Below are 20,030 nucleotides of genomic sequence, written 5' to 3' on the forward strand. Positions count from 1 at the left end.
CACAAAGAAAGCATCATTTTCCAAATGCTTCCCAGAGTGAAAGTTAAGTTTGCTTTCTCTAAAATTAAGAGCACCTTTTCATTCTCCCTGTTAGTTGTTTATCTAACTTAAGGCTCAACTTAAATCAGAGCCAGAGGAACTCCCGTTTTAAATGACTTATTTAATATCTTCAGTGAACCATTATTGAAATTCACTGTCCAGAAAACATTAATACTTACAAGACAGATGAAGACCAGAATTCAACTGTATTTAAACACAAATTGTTTCAATATGAATGTTGGATAGTTGCAGAGTTTCTAGTATTGCAATTCCATTAGAAACCAATTCAGCAAGAAGATAAATATAGGGCTATTGGCACCTTCACCAGAGGTGTGTATTATACTAAATATTGATCCATTAATGTATTTTCTATTATTACAAACTGAGCAATTTAATTGTTCAGAGCATTTGCACCTTAAAACACATAGTGCTACACATTTGTTTACAAGTGTGTAAGTCTGAGGCAATGTTCTCTTCAGATACAACCTTAACTCTGAATTTCCTTCCATTTAAGCCTCTAATGAGATGATAACACAGGGGTCTTAGTGTTTTGTTTTACAAGGTTGTGGTAGAAATTAATAACAGCTTAAGACTTTTCCCCCCCTTAATTTGTTCTTGAGGATAAAAGAGGGCAGGAAGTGGATTTTTTTTTCTCCTTTAAAAGGTACAGTAGAGAAGAATTTGTGTGCTTGTCTCCAAAATTAAAACATTCTCCTTTAACCTACTTCAGTCTTTAGGAAGAAACAGTATAGATCAGACTATTTATTCACACACATACATTCCAATACCATAGACATGTTTCAGCAGGAAAATATAAAGTTCAAGATCTGTGCAGAAATCCGAACGCTCAGGCCATATTTAAAGTTGCGCATTTTTGCTCACAGAGATATCTCGGTTTATTCTGTCAGGTCCCAGTCTTGGGGGTGACCTTCCTGCCTGCAAAACTGCTGTGTGCTGGGGCTCTAAAGACAACAGTGCCTTGACCTGAGGTTGTTAGCCATTACCATGTCATCTACATGGAACAGCAGTGAAGTTAAATCACTTTTTCCAATCAGAATTACAGGATGGAGGTGGAAGATTAGAATAGAAAGGATGACAACACAGGGGAAGTGACTTTAAAAACTGCCCTCTTCCAAAGAGAGCAAGGGAGAAGTTAAGATATATAAGAAATACCACTGGGAGAAGTGGGCTGGGATACAGAGCAGTAAAACACACTTGCCAGACTGGCACAGACTGGGATTACTTTCAGATTCCCTTTTAGCCCCAAATGATGTAAACCCTAGTCAAAACCAAAGCCATATAACACAAGGCCATCGACAATGCCAGCAAAAAAATATTTTATACAGACAGCAAGAATTGTTATGTCTTCAAAATTGTTCCCCCCAGTAACAATTCACAGGGGGGCTGGCACTGACTCACACAAGCATCCCAAAGAGGATGTATTTAAGAGACTTGTAATAAGAGGGGAAGGAACAAAGTGAAGCCTTGCTATTGCCTATGGAGAAGCACATCCCACTTTGATCTAGATGGGATGCTCAGGGCCATATTCAGATGCAAATTCCTGCATGCAGGAGCTGCTAACTACAGCCCCCAGTCAGCTGCTCAGGAGGCACTGGGAGTGCTGCCATGGCCCTCCAGTCGGGCACCTCTCTGCTGACTGGGCCCAAAAACAGAGGGAGAAATTTGTATGTGGTTCTCCAGGTATCAAAACAATAGCTATTGTTTGCAACCTGCAACAGCCTACTTAGATAAGCACCTCCTGAGAGGACTGGCACCTCATTTGCAGCATTCAGCCACATTACTTTTTGGGGAGCCACCAGGAGCAAGAGAGGCAACCATTTCAGCTCACAAGCCTGTGCAACAAGGTGGCAGTGAAGAGAGAGTGAAAGAGCTAGAAAGATGCCATGAATGCATTTTGCTTGTGTTTTAATTATTCATACCAAGTCCTATTAGGCTAGTTTGTGTTTACTCAGTCTCACATAGCACTATCACAGCACCCAAGGCAATTACCTCTGTTTACAGGATGTAATGAATAAATAGCTTTCAGTACATAGTGCCTGGCCTCAGAGCTACCATATACTCCAAGATCACCTCCAAAAATGGGCCAAGCTGCACATTTAGTTGTGTCTCCCAGAGGTGTGCAGCTACCTTTGAAAACATATCATCATCATCATGGGAAAGGTAATAATTATGGACTTCTACGCCAGAGGGAATAACGTTTTCTTTCTGCTCCATCCCCGCTGTCGCTTTCTGCAGCCCCTCCAAAGAGAGGGCAGGGAGAAGGTCACAGGTAAAAGCACTTGTAACAGCAAGGCAGCTGCAGAAAGTTGATGTACTTGTACACTCGTTCCTGTATCGCCATATTTCCTACACAGCAGGATACAGGACAGCCTCTCCATTTTCTTCTCCACCTTTTCTGACCCTCCTGCTTAAGCTGCATGTCATTTTGAGGACATTGCCATCTGCTAACCCACTTTTCCTTATTCCAACGTCCTACAAGTGAAGACATGAATCCCCTTAAATATTCCCAAAGTAGTGCCATTATTTTCAGATAGCACTTTAAGTAACATCCTGGAAGACTTTTTTTCAAATAAAAATGGAACACATATTAGCCAAGACTGCCTAGCAGGAGAGGAACACTGTGATTAGGGAACAAGACAACATTTCCTTTTGCACTTTAATGATATATAATCTCTGCTTTGTTATACATAGTCTGTTCTTTGCTCAGATTTTCTCTGTGTACCTCAACTCTAGCACAAAACCAGATAAAACTTAAACTTCAAAAAAAAATAAAGTATAACACATAGAAACAGGAATGTCTTACTGCTTATTAAAAAAAGTCTTCAAGCTCTAGCTGCTTATAGAAAATGCAATTCATAGCAGCTAAAAGACAGGAGAGAGCTCTCGCTGACCAGTGAGTACAAGTAATTAGCCAAGAATAGAGCATAAGTAACTCACTCTTTGCCTTCACACAGCTTATCAAGTTTTTTCTGCACTGTTACATTTTTATAATTTATATGAAAAGCTAGGAGCTATTTGGCAGGATTTACATCTAGAAACAGTAATTTAATCACATATGAAAGATCAGGGGAACTGGATGCCTCAGGACATTGCAAACTTTTCAACTCCTACTAACCTGCCTGAAACGTGCCTTGGTCGTGTTAAATGTTAACTAAAAATAACTTAAGTATCTGTTTCTTTATTAGGCTCATCTCTCTAAACAGAGACGTGAAATTTATTAAAGTTATCATGTGAAATATTGAATGCTTACACGGCAGAAACAAGCAGCTTGCAAGATCAGCAATCTTCCCTCTGTGGTGATGTAACTGCTCTAACAAAGCAAAATTCCTTGTGATTTCTTGGCCAAGCAGAAACAAGTTGAATGGCAGAGGTTAGAGATTTCATCAGGAAAAAAAAAACTCCGAAAGCAAACTGTCAAATGGGACTTCACTCCCTAAAATAATCGAATTAATGCATTCGCATGTGATCTATATGTAAGTAGCTTATCCCATCAAACATAGGATACCCTAGCCTGTTGTTTCGATATTACATTCCTGACATTTTAATATTGAACAGCAGTTAAACTTAGCAAATACCAAATCATCTTTGAATGCTGACCTCAAAGTATCCTAAAGTTTCTAATGCCAGCACTATGACTAAATAAGTATCTAATTTGCGGCAATCCTGTATTTATTGCTGTTCTGCAAATAACAAAGCTCTTAATCAGCCAAGGCCTCTCAGGAGCCTCAGCTCTTTGTTCTTTAAAAACCTCTTCATGGGCAACAATCAGAAAAGACCAGAAGTTGTTTACTTGCTCATTGATGCTCAGAAACTTGTTCTAAATGTATATGTGCCTGCATTACAAACTTAGTTGCAACAGGTACCTTCCATGAGCACTTGAGGACCAGGTCAAGAACAGGAGTATTAAGCTCACATTGGCTTCCCAGACATGGCACTGATTACTCACATAAGAAACCTTATGGAAAGCATGAACAGCTTGCTGAGAGGCATTTGATATGTGAGTAACGCTCTCTTAATTTGTCAATATTCCACTTCAGAGAAGGATGGAAATTCATAGTTGAAAAAGGAAGTTAGTGTCCAATATATAGCCATTTAATTGGAACTACACTTAGAAAGCGCAAATATATTTCATATGTAAACAGTTACCTTCCATTAATCCCCCTCTTCAAAATAATCTCTTTGGGATCTGTAGCCTGGGGGATTTTTTGGGGTTATTTTTGAAACAGTCATCTATTTCTTCTAATATCCAAGACCAGCATAGTGCAGAATATGAGTTCATGAGGCTACATAGAAATTTCAAGTGCAGAAGAGCTAATGTACATCTTAATGCCCAGACTAGCGGGGCATTATGCAATTCCATCAACCAATATCAATGCCAAGGCTAAACCTCACTTCCTCCGCTGTTCAGCTGTTTGCCAAACATGACACTATCTCACCAGTGGCAAATCCCATGGTGCTTCAGCATCCCAAGTTTCCAACACGTGCGCAGGTCTCTCAGCATGCTCTTTAGCCCACATTTAAGGTCAGACTTTAACTGAAGAAAGAAAAATTGATACGAGTGGATCCAGGTACATTTAGGAGAGAGTAAAAGAGTACATATTCAGACTAAATAGCCTAAATTGGGAGCTCAGTAATGGATGTCGTGTTCAAGATAAAGCAGGGGCATCTACACTACAAGTTGATTATATTCCACACCAAGTAAGCAACTCAATCGGTCTCATTTTTCCAGAAACTCAGGCAATGAGAACTACTGGGATTTACAATAATAAATCTACAAAAAGTGATAATAGGAACAATCTTTTTTCCAGAAGCATAACTGAAATCTTAGAGCAGGCGTTCTATACTGCAATTTTTTTTATTATTTTCTTGGATCCTGCCACAGCTCACCAGCTCTCTACTCATTTTCTTTCATCTCTGAAACACAAAAGGATTCTCACAATCATCCTATTTAAAAAATAAAAATCTGATTTAAAACAACAGTTGTAAACATTAATATATTTAAAGCATAATGATGAAAACTCCTCTGCAGTTCCATCCGTAGCCAAATCTATGTTAATTCACAGCAGAATTTCTAGCTAATTTGTGTGATGCCATAAGGAACCACAGAGCTGTACTCAATTACTGTGACGGGTAATCAAGATAGGGGAAAATAGATTTCTAAATAAACATTGCCTTTTATTATGATTAAAATACATGCGCAAAATTCATTTATCCACCAAAAGCCTGTCATTTTCCAGTAACTTAAGATATAGTAGTCAGATCTATTCTGAGATAAGAAATTTTTATTCCCATAAGGGTGCTGATTCACATGGAGTGAAACAGTGACACAGTTTGTCTCAACCTTGGAAGCTACTGGTGCAAGATTTTCTTCCACCCCACATTTCTTTGGGCTTTTTCAATTGGCAGGTTTCAGTTGTCAGGTAGCCACTATTTCTAACCTGACCTATGGCAAAGGTAGCAAGTCTACCCTGTTTTCTCTGATGAACCATTTGCACCAGAGACCAAGGCTTTTAACCACTCCCAGCCAAGCAAACAAACCAACCCCACAACAAACAAACAAAATAGATAAACCAAACCACACAAAAAAACCCAACACACCACCACAAACAACCAAAAAAGCCACCAACACCAAACAAACCAACCCACCAGCATCTCACGTTATTTTCCATTCTTCTCCCCACGCCCCCAAATCTTTATGTGTAACAACATTTCAAATTCTCAATTCTCAATCATTGTTTCTAGGAACCTTTTGGAAATTTTAATCCCAAATGCAAAGTATCAATAGTAGGACAAAGTAATCTACTGAGACAGTTGAAATGCAACAGCTAACATTGCCTTTCTATCACCATCTAAAAATCAGAACACGAGAAACTAGTTAAAAAATAGTTTAAGTTTTTTCTAACCTAGAAGCAGGATCCATGTGCCTTTTTTGACAGATAAGGGGAATTGTATAATATGCAAAATTCTGTACTTCTTCATATTTCTCATATTATTTTCTACTAACATGGTCTATTTGGCAAGTTCCAAGATGTTTTGATAATAATAATATTTAACTCAGCAATGAATTTAAAACAAAAAAAAAAAGTTGCAAAGAAGTTTAATTGCTCCAAAGTTTTTGAATTAAAGATACATTTGTATCTGCAAAAATTGTGCTGTGCAAGTTTTCTATCAGAATAATTTGCAGGATGATGTGCAAATCTGGAAAAGCGGTTAATGGATAGTAAAGGTATTACTCCAAGCAGATAGGCCATGCTGTAACTAACAGCAATTTGGGGAGGGAAACAATAGATATATTCTCTCCAAAGGACACAATTACATTATATAGACAATGCACGTTTGTTCTACAATACACCAAGTTTACACTAACCATTCCGGTATCATTCATTCAAATTACATAGCTCTTCTCTCCCCTTTTTCACAGAGTGACCGGCTGATAGATTATTATGGATGAGAGGCTAAAAATTACAGTTTTCAGTGACAGAAGACTCATGCAATCTATACAGAAATAATATCTAGAGGTCTTTATTACTCTCCCTAAGATTTGCCCGTTATTTCTGGAAGCTCTTAGTCCTTTCTACTCACGATGGCACAAGGACAAACAGAAAACCCCACACAACCACACACACAGCCCTACAATGCACATACCTGTGACATCGTAGGAACAAGTATCAATGAGAAACACTTGTAGACAACAGATATTTTACAGATATTAAAAACAACAACAACTTGTGCATTGAGGGAGAAATAATGCCTTGTCCCTCCACCTCCAGTCTTAGCTTTCTCTTAAGTTTTAACTACAGAAAACAGCCTAACACACGTTTCATATGTAGCTCATCCAGAACATTTATACAGTCTACCAAAATAATTTTCCGCAATAAATGTATTAAGATACAAAGCACGTCAAATTATAGTTCTCTTATAAGAAAGCTCTTTCGAAGTGAATCATGCAGCATTCAAAACTTTTCCTAACAATATTCTTTCTACCTAATAAGCTTCAGTCTTATGAAAATTACACCGAATGTTATTTGGACTGTCATAAGATACCAAATAATTATAGGTCTGATTTTTTTAAGCACTAATTTAGAACTCAAATGTGTGCTTTCTAGGTTTATTTTCAAATTCATTTCAGTAATTTACCACAGTTCTTTCCAAACCTGGCCTCTAGTGAATAAGGCTTCTACACATATGGTCCGACTTTCTAAAGGACCTATTAGGAAAAAGAAAAATAAAAAGGAAAATAAAAAAGAAAAGAAATTCCATTACTGTTTTCATGCTTTTTCGTTGAACCATCACTGCATTCGCTTGCAATAACTCTAAAGAAGGATTATAAAAGTGCTTTCCCAGAATGTGTACTAAAAGGAAAGGAGCTCCAAACCTGGAGAGTATCTGAAAGGGGCCTCTTGTGAAGTGAATTCTCCCATGCAGCCCTTTGAAAACCTTTGCCTGGTCAAGCTGCCGGGCCTCCACACACAATTAGCTATTACTGCAGCTTGTCCCAAATACTTTCACCAGCCCATCATGGCAGTGATTAAGAAAAACCATATTGCATGTCTCCACGTTGGTAATGGATCCATTAGCAGGATCCTACTTCAGTTCAGAACAAGCTGAAACAATTTTCACTTTCTTAACACATCTTCACTGCATGTGGGCTTCTGAAGAGCCACATGTTACTTCTCCACCATAAAGGAGATAAAGGTTCTCTCCAGATTTCCAGGCTTTAGCAATCACAGCTTTATTTTGCAGTCTTGCTTTGACAAATATGAAATGTTTTCAGCTTAACAGCATGCATATAAAGCAAGGCTCTGTTAAAAATCGTTAATTTTATACACCAGAAGAGGTAAAAATACAGCAAACTACCGTCTATACTGTTTACAGTAAGACAACAGTTATTATTTTCTTGTCTATGGGGATTTCAAAATGACTAGCCGGAAGGAACAGTTTGGATATGCATACCAGAGAGATGGAATTGGCTACAATGGGGGGGTAGAAGCTTTTCTGTTCCTAAGACAGTGATGTATCAAGTCTCTTATTTCTCTGCTTATCATCCCAAATACATCATCCCCTCCAATGACATTTATTTTTATGAGCATGTCCCAACCACTGCATTACTGGGATTTCACTTGAGTAGTTGTGTATCACTATCTACTCATACCACAAAGAATCCCAAATCTTCTTATTCATGCAAGGGAATTGAGTGGAGAAAAACAGGCAACATCGTCATATAGCCAACGACCACAAATTAAACCAGAAATCCAGAAGTGAACAAGGTCCCTGCACCTTTTCAGTTTTTGAAACAAAATCTTAAGGGATGCCACAATACACCTTAAACCACATTACTTCATGGAAGAAAAAATCAAAGCCCACAGTTGGACGGTTGCACTGCATCTGAAAAGCAGAACTGGAAAATCCACAGAGGCTGAAGAAACGCCAAGGGAAACAGTGGAATTTGCTAGAAGCTTTGAATTGCAAATGCAAGGGGAAATCCTCTTCTGGAAAATATATTCAAACTCTATATAGAGAGCACATGAATGCCAAAAGAAATCTGACACCTTTCTCCCTCTTTTCACCTTTTGTCTTTTAGCCTCTTTTTCTGTCTCACTACTTCACCTTTCCTTATGTTTTTTCCCTTTATTAGCTGTGCTTTGTCACCGCTGTAACTTTTTCTTACCAAGAGAAGCAGTCACAAAGTGTTTATTCTGCAGAGAGAAAGGGCTGTTTTCCCAAGGGGACAGAGAAAGCCCTGAAAGTTCACTCATATTAGTATTTGCCACACCAAGCTCTTCCCTTATATTCGGATCTGATGTTTTTATTTGCCAGCTGCATGATGCTGCATTTGTGAATGTGTGAGAGTTTTGTTTGGTTTTTTCCCCTGATTTTGGTCATTCATCACTATCCATCTTACCCCTACAATGGCAGGGGACATTCACAGATCGATACAACCCAAACAACACTGATTCAAGCTATGAATATGGATATAAATAAATGAAAAACGAACCATTTATTTAGCTTAATCTTCAGCTTTAATCTTATTGTCAAACAGCACTAAAATAAGCAGCAGATTAGGGTCCTTCCTCAAGAAGATGGTAACATATCTCCAAGAACCATGCTAGATTCACACCTGTGAATTAGCAATTAGGGTCTGATACTGCACCAAACACTTCAGTGATAACCTTCAAGTTAACACCACTAAATGTAGAACCCTGGAATCACAACCATGCATTCTAAAACTGCAAGCCAACACAATTGCACATGTGTTTCCCATTAATTTCTAATCATTACCTTGCCACTTTGAAAACTAATTTGCAGGCTCTGACTATGCTTGGGAAAGGAGAAGGAGCACAGCTTTCTACTGCTGCGTTTACAGGACAAGCAGTTACACAGTCTCCACATTTTTGAGCTACATTGCGTTGGTAGGAACACAATTTATTAAACCTCGTTGTTGTACCATTTCCCCTTTGAATGCTAAGTTCCACACAAAATCGCAGTTAGGTAAGTTTAATATGTAACTGGTGTAAAATTTAGCATACAGCTCCTCAGGAAATCAGAGTCCATGTGCAACACACCCTGATTTTACCAACAGGCTGTTCCTGGCAGATTGTAAGGGATGTCCCAATAACAGCATACAATTAGAAAATCAGAAAGGCACCTGAAAACAAATCAATCCTTCCTTTTCATTTTCCCAAACATATTAACAAAAATAAACAAAAGAAACCAACACACACACAAAAACCCAAACAAAACAAAAAAACCCCATATGAAACACCACATACACCTTCAACCTTGCCTTTGCAATTGGATGCAGAGACCTGAAAAATATCTAAGACTCTTATCACATACAAAACTGGTAGGAGACTCATAGGTTGTAGCAGCCAAACATGGATTAACTAAACATCATTGCTCAGTGTGTTTGTTGTTCAGTGTATTTTGGGTTTTTTGTTTGTTTTTAATCAGAAGAACCAGTATACAACTGTATCTGCCAATAAGAGCCCATCCAGGTGGCTGATAAAGCCATTCCTTCTGCTTTCCTAACAGCCTTAGTACTACACATAGAGAAGGATTTCTAATGTGGTAAAAAGGGAGAACAAGGACTACACTGAAATTAGTTCCCTTAGACCCCAAATTCTAAAAATCTTCTTGTTGTTTTTGAGAAAGGTTGTTAAAGAAGATAAATTTGTGGACTGTTGCAGAAAAAGAATTAAGAGATTAACCTCTGCAAATGCTTCCCAGCTGATGTAGGTTTGTAAACCAGAGCAGAAGTCACTTTCCAGAATAACCAGACACATGCCCAACTTCTCAGACCATTACCCATACATAATTTTTCTAATCACATGTATCAGAGATTACAGAGAAGCTTAGAGCCTTTTCACAACAGATGAGCTTTGGATTGCAAAAGGGCTCCAAGAATACCCACAGGCAATCTCTTCACGCCATATTTCAGGCACAAAACCCACAAACTTTTCTGTCTACATAGCTCAAGGACTCACCCTTCCCAGAACAAAAAAAGATGAATTTTGTATACCAAAGAGCAGAGAGCCATGGGCTATGCCCCACTCCAGACCTCACTCACCCGTTGCCTTTTTAGCTCTCCTCCTGGCTGGCAGGGAAGAAGTGCTTATCCCAGCCCCTCTCTCTTCACTCATATACCTGGTAGAGTGGCAGAGAATTTTGTGCCTTTTTTCACCCTGCATCCTTTCTCCTCCACTTTCCTTCTGGCAGCTTGTGTGGCAGCCCCATGCCTCTGCCTCCTGCCCCCATTTATAATAACTGAGGCAGTCAGAAGGGGAGCAGCTGCTTCTGCTCAGTCTGAGCAAGCAGGCCCTTCACCAGCTCTTTGCAGGGGCTTGCTGCTCTATGGCACACCTGCCTCATATCACATCTCCAAACAACCTGTGTTAGGCATGGTCAATGACTTCCATCAGAGCCACCTGTAGTCTTTAAAATGTTAAGACTTTCTGAAGCAGCCAAATTCTCCAAAAAGCATCTAGAAAAAGGCAAATAGTTCAGGCCACTGGAAAATTGCCCGCTGCCCTACCTGCTTCCCCACGAGGAATGCAGAAACACTTCACACATGTGCCTGTGAAGGTCAGGACAGAAGGTAGATGTGGGCCGTGATTATCCTTCCTTGCTCGTAGGAGGATTACACCAACCTGAAAATTAATTTAATCGGTTTATATTCATTTGCACTTTCATCCCAAGATCATAAAGCAATTCTCAAACAGCAATTAATTAACCTCCGCATGCCCCCTGCGAGGTGTGCACATGTACATAGAGAAGCAGTTTTACATATGAATTCCAAGCAGCGCTGGGGAGCAGCTGTGAGGCAGCACAGCTTCCTCCTCCTCCTCACGCCCGTGTACAGCCCTGCAGCGTGTCTGCATACAGCCCGATTTACAGGTGACGGAAACAGACACTGGGAGATTACACATCATAAAACACATATGTGGCAAAGCCAAAAAGCAGGTAATAGTGTAGTGAGGATGCAACAGTAATTAAAAATAATAAGCCAGCTCCATGCTTTAACTTTCCCTGTGTTTCTGCTGAGGAGTGTGAAATAAGAGTTTGTATTTCTGCAAGCATGAGACTTTGTTCTCAGTTTCCTCACCTTTAAGGAAGACTTCCATTACTTGCTCTCCTTTTTTTGAAACACTGAATTCCTGTGATAAACATGTATCCATGTGCCAAATTCTGGTAGGCAAATTACATGCCTTTCTAGGGTACATTAACACAGTATCTTTCTGAAAAGCCTAAGTACTGTGCAGAACAGTACCAAAGATTTTAGGACAAGCATAGCACAGCAAACTGAAACCGCAGGGGCAGGGCATGTTAAGATGAGAATTCAGATGCCTGAGCTGATCTAACAACTCCCTGCTTCCGAAAGGGTTAATCCTGTTCCTTTCTGCTCAGCAACATGGCCCAAGCCCACTCCTGAGCTCAGCCCAGAGGACCAGTCCAGCTCCCTGAGCCTGCGGACGCCCATTCTCCCGTTTAGCTGTGCCGGTTCTGGCAGCGGTGCCCTGCTCAGGACTGGGAACAACGGAACAGCCTCGAACATTTTTCTGTATATTTCCTACTCAGAAGAGGACTTAATTTGAAGTTGTCACTCCTAATTATAACACCTATAGTCACAACTGGAAGGGATAGGACGATGCTATGGTCCATGGCTTTTCAGCTAAAAATGAAAAACAGGTTTTCTTCCCAGCTCCCATTCTCTTTCTCTAGCCTCCTGAGATATATTTGTTAGGTAATGCAAGATAATCACCAGTTGTCGAGATAATTGTCATCTACCTGTTCCAGATAATTTCTAAATATCTTTTCAAGCTTTGCTACTTCACTGCACACAGACAGGTGTTCAGTAGCTTGCATGTAATGCCTCTTTTTGGTTTGTCATCGCATGGGGCACAACGCACGTGTGGGAAGGGATTTCAAACCATTCTTCCTGTACACCTCAGTTTTTATTCTGTACATCTCTCAGCAGGCTGTCTACACAAGACAAAACTGAGTGGCAGACTGTGGGGCAAACGCATCCTATACACTGTGCTGCACTGCTATAGAAACTTCATTTCACTTTGGTTGTTCTTGTGCACTGCTGTAAATGATGGGAGATGCAGAGTCCAACCAGCCACAATGTACAGACTGTGTACTGGTGCATTTTCTTCAGCTTTTCCCTTTCGGGGGGTAGTTTACTTGGACAAAGAGGTGTCTTTGTGTCACCCTTGGTTATGAAATTCAAATGACAGCCTTTTGCCTTAGGTGCTGCTTCTGCTTTTCCTCTTACTTCTTTCATTCCTCCTCCCTGCTGCTACACTGGAGTGAGTAATGCATTTTTTAGTGAATTTCCGTGGATTAGGCTTCCAATTAATTCAAGCCAGTTTTACAGACTCTGCCAACTCAGATTGCTAAAATTCACTTGGAATTATTTGGGTAAGGTGAAGGGGTTTTCCATAAATTTTTCCCATATTAACTACAAGAATTCAGTGGAAAGAAGTTAGTCATTTTCACACATGGGTATATACCATCAGCATGCACAGGGTTTGTTTCAGCCCAAACTGAAAGCAAAAATTACACACTCATTCTTTCTAAAAGGCCCAAACGTGGTTTCACACCAAGTGACAGTGGCCGTAATTAACGTGAAGGACCCCTGAGGTCTTTTAACCTCCTTTCTTAGCTTTTGATGGCTGCAACAGCCACAACCTGTGTGCCATTTAACTATCTATAAAACTGAGGGGGGAAAGCATTTAAACACAACATTGGGTTTTCTTTAAACTCTCTAATGAGCTCTAGCTAAAGCTGAGAGGCTTTTACAGAGGATTTTAAGAAACACTTTTTTCCTCTCAATTGTTCTCCCTAGGGCAGAGCATTTCTGTCTTCTCATAGACAGATGAAATCCAGGAACAGCTCCCACAAAAACCAGGAGCACTGATTGTGTCAAACGGGATTGCATGGTAAAGATGTGCTGTAGGATGGTTTTAGCCCTTTTATTGGCTTGGTGTGGTTTGCCATGTCTTTGTTCACATGTAAAATGATGACAAGAGGTTTTCCTTGTTTGTTTGTTTGCTGCAGATCTGCCACCCACACCAGGGTAATTCAGAGTTATTAATTCAATCAAACAATGCAGCTTTCTGACAATTTCCTTAAACCAACTAATCCCTAAGACAGGTAGCAATTACTGTTGGTTGGATTGGGGGTTGGGAGCTAATTTTTGCCACCAAACTCCGATATTGGATGAATCAGTCAACCTTCTCAAACCCAGATCTCTGTGTACTGTCTCAGAATGGAAGCATTTCCCTGGCAAAGCACTTTGATATCCTCTAACAATGGAACTTGTTTGAAGCGTAGTAGGATATTAAAGGACCACGGAGAATTTGATTTTAGCTTGATTACCAGTTCAGCGATTTCAAGTTACCAGTGCAAGAGTGGCTACAAAACAGCCTCTCCAAAATATATAACTTAATATATATCAAAATATATAACTTACAGCGATACTGCGGATGCAAAATGATGCACTCATATGTTTGCAGTAAGCCTGCCTATACCAGAGCTCTGTTGGACTCCAAAGCAGGCAGCCAGCAGCTCTGCCCCTTGTCCACCTCCAAAGCCACACAGGAGAATGAGATGGGTTTCTGCTTAGAACTGACATTTTAGTTTAAACTGCCAAAGAAGTTGGGTTGCACTTGGACAGGGAGTGTCTAGAAAGGGCAGGAAGGTACAACACAAAGCAAAGAGCGGGGGATGATGGTGCTTCACGTTGCCACAGCTCAGTCCACCCAAGCTCCTTAGAAGAGCCCTGAGTTTCACTTGTCCCCTCAAGTGTCTGCTCATGTGTGACCACAAGGCCTCATAGCAAATTCTCCTTGCAATAAGTGGGTGAACTGGTTCAGATGGAGCAAGAGCTACACCAGAACAGTACGAACTTCCGCTTCGCTTCTCTCCATGTTTTATCAAACGTCTGAAATTCTTGGTTTGGGTTGGAACCAGAAGAAGAGCACAAGAATCTTTTTAAAATACAGCAGTTCTCTAATGAGAACAGTGAAGCATCTATGGTCTGAGCTTTATTCCTTTTATTTCCATAATGCTCTGATTTACCAAGACTGCTTTACAGAAAATTTTGACACAGCCTTACCCTGGAGAAGATCAGAATTTAAGATCTGACATCTGAAGCTAATTAAACATATAAGAAACAGCAAGTGGATAAATTGATTTTCCCATTATGTGGTTTAGAAAAGAAAAGAAAAATCAGGAAAAGAAAAAAGATCTGAACCAGAAGCGTTTCTGGCCATTTAGCAGAATTAAGAAAAAAAAAAAAAATTAAATATGTCTTTTAACCCAAAGTAAAATAATTTGAAACAGTCTGAAAAACTTCTATCTATAAAATAAAACATTTTGATGCATTAAAGCGTTATCCTGCTTCTAAATTTTGGCTGAATAGTTCCCCAAATTTACTCATTTTGCTAGTATTTCAGTCTCTTGATTTCCCGGGGAATTCACTTTACTTGGAAAAGCTTTATTCAGTTCTGTATCAGAGTACTCCTTTTAATGGCAATGAAACTCCTCCCATGCACTGACACTGGAAACATTTATCATTTACTTACCATGATCTACGCTTTCCCAAGTGAGTAGTGTTTTGACTGTTCAATTTGATATCTCACACAGTTCTAGCTATCAGAAATTCAGAGAATTTGCCGCATGATAAGTCAGAGCCAAGTGACCTGTGCCTACATGGGTGTTTTGGTTTGCAGCCCCCGACCAGCGATTCCCCACCTGAAGCCATCACTGCATGCTGGTCAGACCCACAGAGCAATTCTGTCTGATTGCCTTCAGAGAGGACTCAGCTGGAATTTCATCTTCAGGTGTTAAGCAATTTACAAGGACATAAGGAATTGAAGCTATAGCTGCTCCTTTGCACAACTTCATCCATGTTTGTGATGTGGAAATTTAGTCCAGGAGATCAGACTGAATTCATTGTGAAGAAAAATCTCCAAAGAACATATGGTGTGGATGCAGAAGCATCAGCACAAACTTCTTTAGTCAACTAATCTGCCCCTATTGTGCTGATTTATCTGCCAATGTAGCCATAGCATAGGACATCTCATGGTGAACTTCAGAAAATACTATCAAATCACAAACAGTGCTTGAAATTAAAAGCAATAAAAGAGAGCAATTTGCAAGATGAATTGAAAGAAAACAGGAAGGACACAGCAGTAAGCTCATGAAATTATTGAACTTACATTTCTTCACAATGGTTTCTTGGTCGGGGCAGGAATTATTATCTCCTGTGTTAGTACAAAGAGACTGACATCCCAGGCACTCTTAGGTGATATTAGGTCATCTTTTCATAGAAAACCCCCTTGCAGCAAACTCATTTCAACGAGAGTTTTACCAGTAGTGAGGCTGCAAAACCAAATTCTGTATCCAAGACACAGAAAATGCCAGCACTCTATAACATATTATTATTCTATAAATGTTCTTTTAAAAGTTAACATAGTAACTATGAATTCAGCTTAGTATTTTTAATATGACCTCACATAGTAGTGTCTTGGCCTGGAAGAAATTATTATGTCATATGTAAAGTATTCATTACAAATTTCCTAATTGAAAACTTACCAACATCCTTTGGAGCCATATTCTAATAATGTCAACATTTCTGTAAGCAAGGAAAAATAAAGATGAAAAGAAGCTGTCACACAGCTCCAAGCCAAAACATGACAATCACAAACAAGTGTACCACAAAAGGAAGACCACGGTTTTAAGACATTAGAGAAGTTTGCAGAAGTCTGCAAAATTATCAGCCAAAATCCTGACGTAAATCTGAGATCAAATGGATGAGATGCCGTAGATGTCTTAGCTACATCAGTCTGGATATAATGAGACACACCACGGTGGGTCTTGCTGTAACAGAACCCTGATGTTCACAGGGGGTGCACTGGGACCCCCATGAGCATCAGTGGGGAACAGGGAGCGCAGCAGTCGAGCTGTGGGGAAGACAATGTTTGACAGTTCAGCCATCCAGGGAGCTTGATTATGCTTCATCAAACGAATCCTGGAAACCTTGTGCTACTAAATTAATTCCTGAACTTGAGTTTCTCTAACAGGTAGAAACTGATCAGAAGAGGAGAAAGTTGCCACTCGAAGATACTTTTCTCTGTAGTTTTTCCGGTAAGCGGGACTGTGGAACAAAGGGAACAAAGCCACGTGAAAGCTGAAAATCCACAGCAGTCCTTTTATTTCTGTAGCTCTCGTCTTTGATAAATGTAGCAGCCAAAAATTTCAGCTGAACATCTATTAGATCAGAAATTTGCTGGTTTGCTTTCTCAGTTCTAAGTCAGGAGTTTTGCTCTCACAGAGAATGTGTATGCAGGGGTACATGCACAAGTACATCAGTGTAAATAAGTTAATTCTAGTTATTATGGGAGACTTAGTGTGCAAAAGGTATTTTCTTCAGTGTCAAGCCCACTATTATCATTAGGTGCTTTTCTTTCACACTTATGCCTGGGTTTGAACTAACAGTTACTTTCCCATTGTTCTTTTTACCATACTATAAGAAAGAAATAGATAATATTTGAAATTAAATTAGAATTTTACAGGTTTTCTCATTAAAGTTTAAATATTTCTTTCTTTGAAAACTTAAAGGGCTGCCGCATAGATTAAAAGCTGCCTCAATAATAAATGTGTGTCTTCAAGCAGTATAATTTATGTACCTAATCCTTCAGGGTGACCCAACTCCTTGCAGAGAGAACAGCACAAGACCTGGATAGCACTTAAGTACTATTTTGACAAATTCAGTACTGAGCAAGCTTGGAAAAACCTCATACAGCAGGGTAAGCTCTCCCAGAACCTTACTGTTTCAGAAGATAAGTCCTCAAGCATTAAAAAAGACATTTTGTGGCATTTAGGAAGACAACACCCAAATGCATTGAAGCAAAAATCTCCCTACCTCAAGATTTGATCCAACCCTGAGCTTAAATCCAGCTTTGTCAAACAGATGCCATTAATTCACCCATTAGCGAGATAGTGATCTTCCTAAAATTCTACATATATCAAAGTTAAATGTAACCTTTAATTCTCTGGGAAGCAGATAGGTCTGCACTGTGAGGCAACCCGCTATTTTCTGTAATCGTTAAAACTGTAGCTCTGTATCAGTCAATCATATAACTTGTAAAGTGATTTTTGTAGTTATTTTGCACTGCTTCAAATAAAACCCAGGCTTTTCTACTGCCATGCTTAATAAAACATTAAAATGCAACCATTTAAGCCCAACAACCAAATAGATCTACAGAATTATTGGTTGGGGGGAGGGTGGAGGGGTAGGAGATGCCTCCAGAAGGATTATGAATAAAGTCTATTTAATGAGTTTTGCAGTCCTGTATTTCAGGGCCAGAAGACTTTATGGTTTCCTGTGGAGTGTCATGGTACCTTCCAGAGGCCCGTAATTCCACAAGTGCATGCTGTGAGAAATTCTAATTTGGGACAGCCAGAATGAGCATTTCTGCTAAAGCTTTAATATTAGATACCAGAGACTCAGGCCTTTTCCTAAGTGTTTAAGAAAACACGAGCAAGTGCTGTTGAGAGTGTTCCAAGTTCAAGTTTATTTACTTTACTGTTTTGAATTAGATGTGTAGAGAATGACTGTTGCACGATAGGGGTGGGGACGTGGTGTTATAAACCAGAACAGCTTTTCAGTATTTACAGATCAAACATGATGGCTGAATCCATCAGAAGCCTCTCTAAATTCCAAAACCAGCACTGGGTATAGTGTAGCATTCCAGATCTCCAACTCATGCTCTCACCTTAAGTTACTGATCACTACTGAACTACAGAGTCTTCAGTTATTCTAAATATGTTTTTTCTTGACAAGGTGCAAGATGTTATTCAAGGATTACGGGCTTTCCATATTAAGAAGCTGCAAACTCCTGAGATTTCAAAGCTTATCATTTTAATTGTGCGCAGAGACAAACGAGATCTGGAGGCTGGGTAACACTGTTCTGAGAAACCTGTGTAGTCAGTTGTACCTGTGGTGGGTGTCTGTTCCTGGAGACAGTTGAACACATAGCATATTTGGGCAAACCACTTAAATAATGAGCAACAGAGGAGAAAATGGGCTTTTAAAGAAGATGCTAACAGATATAAGGAAACTCTAGTTAGGACTGCCCTTCATGACCTAGTTCGCAATCGAAGAGATGCAGATGTTGATGAAACCTTCATAAATGTGAAAAAATTGTCTAAATACTGGACCAAGATGTATTGTCTGATTAATCGGGATCCTGGTTTTAATGCAGCTTCCTAAGGTTTTAGGAAAACAATTGTGTCGGTCTCCTTCATCTGTGAAAGTAAACATCAATTCATTTTCCTCTGTGTCACAGAGAATCAGTAAGGTAAGAGGATGCTATATATTACTAATGATAAGTTGCAAATGATGAAGTGTACCTATATACTAGACAATTATATGAAGTATAGCATAGAATTTGTTAAAAGCAAAGGTGATGGTATTAATCAGAAGACTCGAATATAGGAGTTCTGACAGAAATAACTGGATCACTGAAAGCTCAATGTTCAGTCTGTGAGATGAAGGTGAAGCATCTGCAGAAAATCTCTTTTCTGAAGACGGAGGATTCTGATGAAAAATTAATATGTCACTGATGTGGATCCTAAGAGACACTAATTTGAGCCTTCTTTTAAAACCATAAGGTTAAAACTAAAATTTGTGAATTTTTCAGCACACGTGGACCTGAAAAAAGTAAAACCAAATGAACATTTTGCTCGTTTGTAATTGCATTTTTGTACATTCCACTAACCTTTATAAACTTGAGGAAAGGTGCCATTTTATTGCAATGATATGACTGACTTCCTTACTAATTTGGAAACACGTGTATTTCACACAACACAGTCACGTTAAGAAAGTGATATGTGTTCCACAGGTAGTGTGAGTAAATTATTACATGCAGTTGCCCTGGTAACTCCTAAGTTGTTACCGCATAACAGAATTACTCGTGTTTGAATGGCTATAAAACTTTTCTTGAGGCTGTTATATAAATACATGTTTGTCATTTCCTTTTACTTTTCAAACGGAATACATGTATCTCCATGTGTATATGTATGTATTAAATAGGAAATATGCTGTTTCAGAGTAAATGTACATTATCGTTATATATCCTCAGGCTCTCATGATGGAAAACACCTTCTACATGTAAAGGAAATGGCCCTTGTTGTTCTGCAAGGAAAGTCCTCCAGAATTAGCATCTCCCCTCTTCAGGCACTGGCTTCCTAATAAGAGTTTTTAAAATCTCACTCTACTGGTCTCTATTAGACATTAGGAAGAAAATATAAAGCAAATATAGGATTTTATCCTATTCATCCCAGTTCTGGTAGAAACCCAGAATGATTCAACAAAGCTATTAAGTGAAATAAACGGTCTTGTACTTATCACTCACTGATTGTGAGTAAGACTTTTTAGACATTTGTTTCATGGTTTAAAA

General features: G+C 39.3%; 1 long non-coding RNA gene across 4 annotated transcripts in view; it reads right to left on the reverse strand.

Moving 5' to 3' along the window:
- LOC139829021 (uncharacterized) overlaps positions 1-11,196 on the reverse strand; it is a 237,549-nt gene extending 226,353 nt beyond the window's left edge. For all 4 annotated transcript variants that reach the window (XR_011741183.1, XR_011741184.1, XR_011741182.1 and 1 more), the window contains exon 1: positions 11,093-11,196. This is a non-coding gene — a long non-coding RNA (uncharacterized lncRNA). The remainder of the gene's footprint in view (positions 1-11,092) is intronic.
- Between the last annotated feature and the right edge of the window lie 8,834 nt (positions 11,197-20,030).

This window comes from Patagioenas fasciata, chromosome 12, assembly GCF_037038585.1.
Source record: "Patagioenas fasciata isolate bPatFas1 chromosome 12, bPatFas1.hap1, whole genome shotgun sequence".
NCBI lineage: Eukaryota > Metazoa > Chordata > Aves > Columbiformes > Columbidae > Patagioenas > Patagioenas fasciata.